This window comes from Trachurus trachurus, assembly GCF_905171665.1.
Source record: "Trachurus trachurus genome assembly, chromosome: 6".
NCBI lineage: Eukaryota > Metazoa > Chordata > Actinopteri > Carangiformes > Carangidae > Trachurus > Trachurus trachurus.
The window spans coordinates 11,343,065-11,353,872 of NC_139897.1; the positions used below are offsets into that span (position 1 = coordinate 11,343,065).

The 10,808-nt window shown below is 42.3% G+C and overlaps 1 protein-coding gene across 8 annotated transcripts in view; it reads right to left on the reverse strand.

Moving 5' to 3' along the window:
- The window catches only part of tjp1b (tight junction protein 1b), a 31,480-nt gene extending 21,164 nt beyond the window's left edge, over positions 1 to 10,316 (reverse strand). For 5 of the 8 annotated variants that reach the window (XM_083973562.1, XM_083973559.1, XM_083973561.1 and 2 more), the window contains exon 1: positions 10,121 to 10,316. The gene's annotated coding sequence lies outside the window, so the exon portion shown is untranslated. Of the gene's footprint in view, positions 1 to 9,754; positions 9,929 to 10,116 lie in introns of those variants that run through there. The other 3 variants (XM_083973556.1, XM_083973558.1, XM_083973557.1) reach the window with 3 other exon arrangements.
- Positions 10,317 to 10,808: the final 492 nt, after the last annotated feature.

The window sequence follows — 10,808 nt, forward strand, 5'->3', positions numbered from 1 at the left end:
CACTGCACTGCTCCTGTACACAGTTTGACGTAAAGTCTCATCAGCATCCAGTGACTGATGAGTTTTTGTGGCTCTGTTGTGTATGCCCTTTATGGCCACAAACAACTGGTGCCAACAGAAGCTTCATGCCACAAGCCGGAGCCAGGGCTGGCAGCCGCTCCGCAGTGGAGACACACCATGTCGGTTGGGTCATGCTTGGGGGATTACAACTAGGCAACTTGGGAGCCAGCACAGCAACACAGATGGACTACGACACAGATGGACCACACAGCTGAGAGTGGAGATAGTGCAGGAAAGCTGTGGTCAAAATGGACTCTGTCCCGTCAACACACAAATGGTAAACGACACAATTGTTCAATAAGCCCTCTGTGGTTTAGAAACGCTCCAGCAGAACTAACTGTTCAGGCGCGTCCATCAGATTAAAGCTCCACCAACAGCATTTGAAGACACTACGTTCAAATCAATATGCACTACTGATTTAGTCCAATTACTATATTTTAGAAACAACTGGTCATTTAGTCAGCGAGAAATTTCATCTAGAACTATTTTGATCTTCTATTTATTGTCGAGTGTAAGTGACGTTTCGAGCATGACTGACTGGACCCGACTGACTCCAGCTTCTCAATTACCTTCTGATACTCAGTCTAGTTTCTGTGATTGGAAACCGAAAATTGTTAGGTTTTGGTTTGTTGGTAGGACAACAGAGCCTGTGATCAGTAATTTAAGTATTATAGATAAAAAAGATTGATCTAAAAAATTGAATAAGAAATAACAAGCTGATAATAATAAGTTATAGTCCTACATTACATAGTAATTTGCAGTTCATTATTTAAAAAAAAACTGTAATGAATGGTCATTACATTTAAATGTCATGTGCAACCAACAGTGTAAAAGTAGTTGCTGTCACAGACAGCTAGGACAACCAAATAACATTCAAATTTGAAGAATTATGAATGGAAAATATATTTGCTTTACAATGTGCTTAAAAGATTAATCTTTCACTTGATCAATCAACTTGTTCACTCTAAATCAATTATTTCAGTACACTGACAAATATGGCCAATGTCACTAGTATTTGAGGCATTTGTAGCTAATAATAATAATCTTCTCTACAAAAAAAATTGAAGCAATATCAAACATGCGTACAAGATAAATTAATTTTATTAAAATTTTGGCTCAGGTCTACCAGCCACCTGGGCAGTAAATCTACCTTGAGACTGTTACTTTTAATTACAGAAATTAACCAGGTTGGTATAATACCGAAAGACACATCTTGCCTCCTTCCTTATCTTGACTGTACTACTAGCTACCATAAATACAGAAACAACTTTCTAACAGATGCTGTCGACTACTTTGTTGCTTTACAAATTGTGATGTATTAATTTATCCAATATGTAACGTAAAATGTGAACAACAACAACAACAACAACAAAAAAACATGAAGAGAGAGAAGTTAAGAAGGTGTTTCATTTTATATTCACTTTGAAGTATCGTTAAAATTAAAGTGCTGGCTCCCCAACTCTCTATTCAGCAGAGAAAAAAAAATCATTTCTTGTGAGCAGGCAATATGGCGGGGTGCTCAATTCCCTGACTAAAAGAATAGATTTTGTGCTGTAGTACGGGTTTAGGGGTGAGGCAGAACCTTATTCAATTTTGACCGCTCTGGGACCAGAGCAGCTAAAAATAGTTCTCATTAATTCTGCCGTTGTGATGCTGCAACAGAGTGATTTAAGGGAAACTTGCAGCATGAACACTGGAGAACATTTAATAACCTTTGGCTGAATTAAATGCCATGAACTGACTGAAACAAATGATGCAATACAGCAAAGAAAAAAAAAAACATGCACTCCATTTGTCTGTAGGATGTGAGGAAAACAGCGAGGTAGATCACTTTCAGAAATCATTTACAGCACCAGAGCAGATGTGGCCATTCAAACAAATATTACAACAGAGGACAGTTTGTGTTGATGCCTGGATAACTGCAATACTCTGGATGCTACTGGATGAAATATAGCTCATTATTTTGAACAAAACTGATTTAGCAATATTTCTCGGGAGAAATTCAGTAAGACGTGAAATGCTATTATACATATTACCACTACAGCACACATAAAACTATAATTCACCACAGCTCTGTTTTAAGAAATCCCATTCTAGTATTTAAGTTTGAGATAAAACAACACTATTTGTCTGGATTTTCCGATTTGCCACCCAAACGAATTTCCCCAGTTCAACTATAGATGGGTCGCACACATTACAACAAGTGGCCCAACTGTTCAGTGATGCTCAAGTCTACTGACAGAAAAGAAAGATTTTCTCCTCTCAAAAGTTCAAAATAATTAGAATCTTATAACCATTAAATCAAACCAGGAATGACACTGACACAAAGTCTAGCACGCCAGCAATAAGAAAATAAAAATTGCTGTCCGAACAAGCATACTTTCATAACACTGTGCAAGTTGCACTGCAGCCAAAGACAGAAAACAACAACAGGATCCCACTCCACTGTGGCTGCTGGCAGCGAAGCAGCAAACAAGTAGAATAAGATGATTGATCACTTCAGAAATTGAAAACGATGTGCCGGAGACTGCTGACAACTGCGAAACCCTCTCCTCCTTCGGAGAACATATTCAAATGCTAACGAAGGCCTGCGCCTTAACACCAGTCAGGAGGTCCCCTGAGAGAGAAGTGACACTCTGCACATACAACATGGTGAGACACTGTACTGCAGATCTCTAACGGGGGGGAGAGAGTAGCAGAGATGCAGCACTACATGAGTGATGAGAAGGTCAAGAGATGAAACCCATTAACCGTGGCACAAGATGAGATTATTTCCACAGAAGACACACGTGCACTATGTAAATGCTATTGTAAAACAGACCTAGATCTCACCCCTTCGTCTCTCTCTGGTTTGTTGCTTAGCCTAAGTATTCAGATAAAACTGGATGCACGGAGGATGAGGGGTACTTACATCAGTTCATCCTGGGCACTACAGAGGACACAGACAAAAGCGTCTCAAACCTCCAGCTACTCCCTCAGTAAATCCAGCAGGAGATTCCTACAGACGCACATCAGCAACCTCAGTGCATAACCGCACCAATCAGTGCTGAGAGGCACTTGCCCCCGCCTTCCTCTCCCTTCTGCTTCCTTAGCTCTGAATCTACTGAAATTACGACCACAGGTGAGGGGTTATGAAACACACCCCGCAGCTGCACCCTAACGCTTCCTGCGCCCCCCCGCACAGGTCTGTGTCCTCTCCCCACATCTTCCCTCAGAATTTATCTCTCCCTTCAGCCCTTTCCTTACACGCTCATGGGATCGAAGCAAATCCCCTCTGGCTTGGCAGCGATCTGTGTGGGATCTGCAGTTCCGCTACAGCATGGGACTCCTCTGTACTAGCGAACATCCATCCGCAGTGTAAACTGCTGTATCGGACTTAACCCTCGAGCTGCCGTGGTGAACCTGAACAGAATCTATCAATTCTCTCTTAGGCATGCCCCTCCTCTCCAGGTGCACTGCATTACATGCATACATTATGCTAATTGTGTCCGAGACATCCCACAAAAGATATGCTGTCAGTCTGATGGTCAACAATTATAAACATATTAAGCAGAAGAGCATATCTTTTTTTTTTTTTTTTACTTTTTTTTTTTTTTTACTGCAGCTGAAGACAGCATAAACCCAATTACCATTACATCACATCCCAATTATAAAAATTTGCCAAAAATGAACAGGTTGCTCATGAGACTGTTTACATTGAGACAGAGCTTAACAAGAGAGAGGAAGACCAAGACACTTGTGTAACATACCACAAACAAACAAAAGGTTGATCAGAGAAATTTTGTCATAGTGGCAGGGCAACATTGTGTTTGTTAGCAAATTTACATCGGTTGTTTGATTACAATGCCTCTTTGTGGGACCGATGAAACATCACCAACCCATTCCTCTGCCTCTTTGACTCCAGTCAAATGATTTTTGTTTTTAAGAAACTACAGTAGACTCAGCAGTCTCTGCTACATAGATCCTTCAAAAAAAGTAAAAGGAAATGTATTTTTATTACATAATTAATAATAAGTGACAACCACTAACATGGTGTTATTCAGAAAATAACATTGTGTGTGGGATTTCCAGCAAAAAATGCAAATTAAACCAACAACATTGGTCCAGCCAATAGAAAACCTCTTTGTGGTTTGCGTCTAATCAAGCAGAATTTAGAGGACGCAGTAAGACAACTAATCAGGACTGTTCATATTTGTTTTAGTGGTTAAGCCTTTTCCCCGCGTCATTGTTAAGCCTTATGCGCTTTCTATGGAGGGACATACTGCATGACTACACAAACATGTGAATTCCTCCCAAGGCAACTTCGAGCATCTGCAGTATGTGCCAACCACATACACGGATGTCAATTAAAAACTAAATTCTCCCTTATCACCAACAGGAAACAAACCGGAGACAAACCTGTATTAAAGGCTGGGGGCCTAACCCTTCAAGTGTTCAGGTCCAGGTCACAATGGGAAGGACAGAGGTGAGACAACAGTGACAGAAACTGCTGTGCTTCAACTACTGCATCAGAGACCAGTGTGGCAACATTTCAGTGCACACTTCACCCAAACACATGACATGACCAGAAGGTTACCCACATAAAGCTCAGGGTGCATTAGTTTAATAGTAAACTATAAACCACCTACTCAACCTCATGCACTTAAAAACGCCTTACTGCCAATAACGCACCGCCTGTCCGAATTAAATTCCTGACATTTATGAGACTGTTATTACAGATACAGCTTTATGCGAGAGCATCGTTTGCATGACCCGTCTTTGTCCTGCTCTATTTGAGTAGGTTAACCAGCAGTGACGGCTGACATGGACACAATGTGCATCCTCAAAAACAAAATAGGTGACTCAGCTTAGAACGGATTTACATAGTGCTATTACAGATTTGTTTGTGTCTGAAAGAGAGGGAATGCTGAATGAAACATACAAGAAATAAGCAAAATGCGATGACAGGAAAGGGGATAAAAAGCAGGAAAGCAAAATAATAACCCGGGATACCGTGAAATCACAATCTGATACAGAGAATCACTCAAGGTCGAACAGAATTCAACACATAAAAAGAGTTACACAATTTTATAAACATTTAGCCCAGATTCAGCACCATACTACATGGACTAATCAGCAGACCAAGGCCATGTGGGTCACTACATCCCACGTATCAGTCAGGATAATCATAGAGTTGGACAGGCCTGACAGACACCAAGTCACCGCTGGCGAAGCGGACAAGTTAAATTTACATCCCTCGGAGCAGAGTCTGAGAGTGGTGACAGATTCCACACATAGTTTGCTCTCTCCACTACCTTCTGCCTACCGGCCCTTAATTATTTTCACATCAACCACCACACACAAGCATGTTGAGAACATGAGCTGCTAATCGCTACAGAGTCAGCAGTGCTGCCACTCACTATGTCTTCTCTTATAATACTGGATCCATGAGCACAAACTGCAAAGGTGTGATTATTCCCTGCAAAATAAATAGAGCTCTTTCTTCCTTTAGCTTAAACCTTTCTTCAAGAATACCAAAGGACTTGTAGCTCAGACAAATTGACTTCTTATGCAAGCTTTAAAGCCAAATCTACCGCTACACTAATTTTTATGTTTATCATAAAAGGCTAAATGTTTGGGAACAGCTGGGTGAGAAGGGTGGTGCAAAAATATACATTTTCTTATGTAATAAACCACAGTCCTCTGTACTCCATAAACTTATAGCCTATCTAATTATATAATACATATTTTCTTAATTTTGCTTAAAGCAGATATCAGTGGAATGTTTTTGTTAATATAAGTCCTAAATAGTCCTATTTTCCGTCAGCAATCACTTACATGAAGTATTTCAGCCTAAACACGAGTCTCTCCGTCACTCTGCTCTGCTGTAACCCGAGGAGAAAATTTTCCTTGTGGGATACAAGTGTTATCCAATGAGGAGAGAGAACGGCATGAAGGGCTGTGTGTGCAGCCAAGGGATGCGCGTGAATGTGGTGACGTAGCACGAGGACCAATTGATGCCTGACAAGGGCGGGGGCTGCTAACTCATGGTGCGTTCAAAGAAACTCGTACTTTGTGTTTTTCCTTCCTGTGAAGTCATACCAGTTCGATCTGGTACGAGTTCACAGGTCGGAAGTTACGAGTGGCCGTTATAGGGAACTTTCACAGACAACAGGATGGTAAAAACACGAGCTACGGGTTACCTGGAACGCTACCAAGTCGTAGTTGTGACTTGAAGCTGTAACTTACGGTTTCAAAAGCCTGCCTTGAACGCAGCATTAGCCGAAACGGCCGTGAAGCTGATATCTGCTTTAAACAACACATCTTAAGTTGATATTTTAAACCTACATTTTTTACTTATTTCTTGACATACCTGACATTTTTAAATCATCTATAAACCTTTCATTTATCAAAACACTTAGAGTGAGGCAGTCCAAACTGGATATAAAACATTAAATAAAGTGTCTCTGTAATAGCTGAAACACATGGATACCTGATGAAACCTACAAAAGATGCTTTGGGCAGACATGAAAACTAAAATTGCCACCGCTGCTGTACTTTTAACCACCAATGATTAGCTACAAAATGAAGAAAGCCAGAATACCCTATCCCATGTGGTAAATGTTAAGGTTGATTGTTTACGCAGTATTTAACAAGTAATAAGATTGGATTCCTGCTTTGAGAGTTAGCTGCTATTACAGTCTTATTAATTTAACATTAGCTGTCATAACATTGGTGCTTGTATACCTTCTCTCCAACAATATACGTCTGGCACACATTCGTCCCTTTGACAGGGGCACATTTTGCATTTCTGGTCCTCTGCAATTGTTGTTCTCTGCACCTTTTGTCAAAGCACATGGAACAAACACAGCTGAAATTCGGTCTGTTTTGCATCATTTCACACGATTTTAATCATATCTTAGCCTACACCTCTTGAATAATAAACGTCCTAATTGATTCTTTTTAGTCATTTGGTGGCGGTGAAAGTTGTGCATACAACATGGGAAACTCAAAAACATTGTTTCTCTCTACACAGCACATGCAAGTCCAAGAGATTTTTGCAGACAATGTCCACTTAATAACATAACTAGAAAACAATCAAGCCTATGATACTAATGGGCTCCATGGCTGGAGTCAGTGATCATAACCAGAGCCTCAGCAGCGTGGCCTGAACACTTGGACCAGGGAATCAGCTCCTGAACTCAATCAGCCCAGTGGAAGTTATCAGCGCCCCACACAGAGCACACAAGAGGGCAGGAATGTGCTGATAAGCTGAGCCACTGACCTGCACCCCGCCTCCTCTCAGGCCCAGTGATTGAAATGAGGACAACTGAGCCAAAGGAAATAGTAACGATAAGGGATGTTTCTGGACCATAAGAAAAAAAGAGCTTGATACTAAAATGTGATTGATGAGTGATTTTGTAAGCCTCTTCTTCCTGATAACTCCACAACCCTGTCAAAGAGGGACTCACAAAGGACTTGATTTATATATATGAAAGCTTTTGTACAAGTGGAGTTGTAACCATAATGTTAACATGCCACTCGTTACCACAGAAACACATACAGTACTGTAGCATGAGAAGATGGACTTTAATGACATCTTTTGTTTGTTGGTTTAGCTAGGTATTAGAGCAATGACATTTCCCTGCCCTGGCACCAACTACTCTTCAAAAGTAACCTTAATTCAAGGGACTCCAACATGTGTAAGGGAGGTAATGAGGATTTTTTAAAAACACTGAATAATTGTATGAGCAGAGGACAGGTGGAACCAAGCCTTATGCTACTAATACAAAATAATCCAAGGTGTAAGCAGAGATAAAGTACGGCAGGATAGTGGAGGCTTGTTCATTAAATTTTGTTTTATTCTCATTGCAACTCTAGGCTATCACTAACATAAGCTATATTTAGAGTCCTTCAGTTTTTTTCTGCATTTTTCCCCAGCACCCTCTCTGTACAAAGTTAAAGCATTAATCACTTCAAAGAAGTACCAGAGGCCATCTTCTTTAATCTCCTTCATATCAATAACAGGAGACATTTTCTTGGATAATGATTTACATACAAACCTAAGGTTAAGAAATATATAAAGTTTTGTTTCTCTAATGTGAGACATGTTTGCCCCAATACATCATATTAAGATGTGATGCAGTAATATAATGCCCCTTGTTACAGTTTCTACAGATATACAGGACTACAGCACTGCTGTCAAATTTAATTGAAACAGGCAAAAATATCAGATACATTTGTCCTTCTACAACCAAGATGACTCAGATGACTGCTGTTCCCATGACAGCTTAGGGCAGCATGATTTACAGGCCAACATGTATTGCTGCCCTTGAGCAGCTGGAGATTCTGTTCCTCTTAGGCGACATGTTTTCCAAATTCATCCCCTCCACACAACACTGTCTTCTTAATATCCAAAAAAAACAAAAAAAAACAGCCAATTCAATGATGCAATGAAACATTTAATGCCGCGCATGCCACAAACATCTGTATTATGCCTCCCCCACTTCGTCTGACAAATCTGTAGCCCTGCCCAGCTGCCATTTCATAAAACATTACCATCATGAGCCAAGTGATGACACATTGAAGTCACAGACATAAGCTCAGGAAGTCAAACACCGATATGTGCAGAAATAAATCCTCCTGCTACATTTACAAGATGTACCAAATACATATGTTAAAGCCATACCAGTTGCACACTTAATACAGTGTTTTGAGGATTGTGTTATCCATTGTACAGAGAAGACAAATCAGGGACAGGACCATGATCCATCTTCTCTACCACTCCCAAAATAAATGAAGACAACCTGAACGTAGAGAAAGGAGACACCAGAGATAAACACACTTTCCATAATGTGGTATTTTGGCTTTTTTAAGAGATGCTTCCATACAACATAGAGCCTACAATATGGCTGGGATCAACCATATAGGGTTAGATTCCCTCACTGTTAATTTACCACAGCAGTAGCATCAGTTCAATAAACTGTAATAGGGTTAGAAGAAGTTCAAGCAGAAAAACTGAATGTCTATTTCTATAGTATGATATTATGATATGTTTCAGTATGCCATGTCCCAACTAGATGCATTAGTTGCATGACAAGTTCAAGGCAAATGTTAACTAAAACAAAACAATGTACATGGAAACGACACATAACAACAGTCCAGCAGCGTAATCAATATTCAACAGGTGACGACAGGTGGTCTTAGTTCATGTTAGCATCAGTCCATCGCTGTGGTGGTGGGAAGGAGGACAGTGATGTGGTCAAACACCGACTGTAGCCCACAGCAAAGCCCCCCCTCCCTCACACACACGCCCCTAACATGACACTGCATTATTATGACAGCTGGCTACACTCCACAGACATCGGGGCAGGCAGGCAGATATTCCTGCCACCTAACTGGAGTCAGCTAATGAGCTAATGTTAGCCAGCAGCAGCTACCTAGCTTCACCAGAGACCCACTCCGGGGTTTACTGACGGACCCCCATCAAAACAAAGCGAACCACCGCATGACCTTCGCTTTAATTTAGCAAACCCATGTCGTATTTCTAACAGCTGCCCCCCGCGTTACCACTCCCTTCCTTGCCTCTTGCTGTGTGACACTTAATAAATCTTGTACCCCCCGTTATATACCCCTCTTGGTCAAGCCAACCCCCCCTTTAGCTGGCCGACATTTTGTTCCAGCGGCTAGGCTAGCTCATCCTAGCTAACATTACCTGGATGCTCCGCGCACTTGACGTGGGAACAACCTGCCCACCCGATGACAGCTCGACCGCGAGGTATTTTGCGACTCAATATTGCCGCATACACCGGCTCCACGGAGCCTGAGGGCGGCGGACATCGTTGTTCACCATGGCTACAGCTGGGAGGATAACTAACGCTTAGCTCTGTTGTCGGGCAGCTAGCCGCTTAGCATAGCGCGTAGATGCAGTTTGGTAGCTCCGTTACCTCGGCTACCTCGGCTTGATGCCCGCTGGGGGACACACACTCACATACACACACACTCACATACACACATACACATCCTGTCAGCTCCTGCGGCTACAGCGGAAAAAGCGCCTACTCCTATATGACGTACTCACGGACAAATGGAGAAACCCATTCACCTTCGCCAAAGCAATGCTCCTTCACGGCTCGCTTGTGAAAAATCTTAGAGAGAGAGAAAAAAGGGGGAATGGAAAGGTCTTCCTGGTGTGGCTCCAGAGCAGCAGCCGCCGCACTGCAATGGCAGGCAGTGGATGAAGCCTTCCGTGTCCCACTCCCCCCCCACGCCCCCCCTCTGCTCTCACACTTCGGCTGCCTCCACCGCCGCGGTGACAGTGACAGGTTCGCCTGGAAGAAACCATTCCGGTTCGTCCGCGGGGGGGGAGGAGAAGTGGGGGAGTGGGGGTGGTGGTGGTGGTGGTGGGGGGAGCAGGGATGCAGAGAGGCTGTCCACAGCAGCAGCAGCAGCAGCAGATATCCAGCAGCATCGAGCGCCATTCCAGCGTGAGAACAAGCGGTCGATGAAAACGCACAGATGACGCCTCATCGGCTCCCGGCGAACATAGCAGCAGTGTCCACTACACATGAAGGGGTGTATGCGGCGGACATCGATCTGTCATGTATCTCAAATCCATCGATTACTCCGAGAAAGAAAAAGAAAAAAAAAAATCCCCAAAATATTGCAGAGGTCTGCTGCTGCACTGTTATCCAAATGCATCAATAGACTATGGCATTATATCACGACTAGGCTCAATGATAGCTATGTATTGGTTATTGGGTTATTCT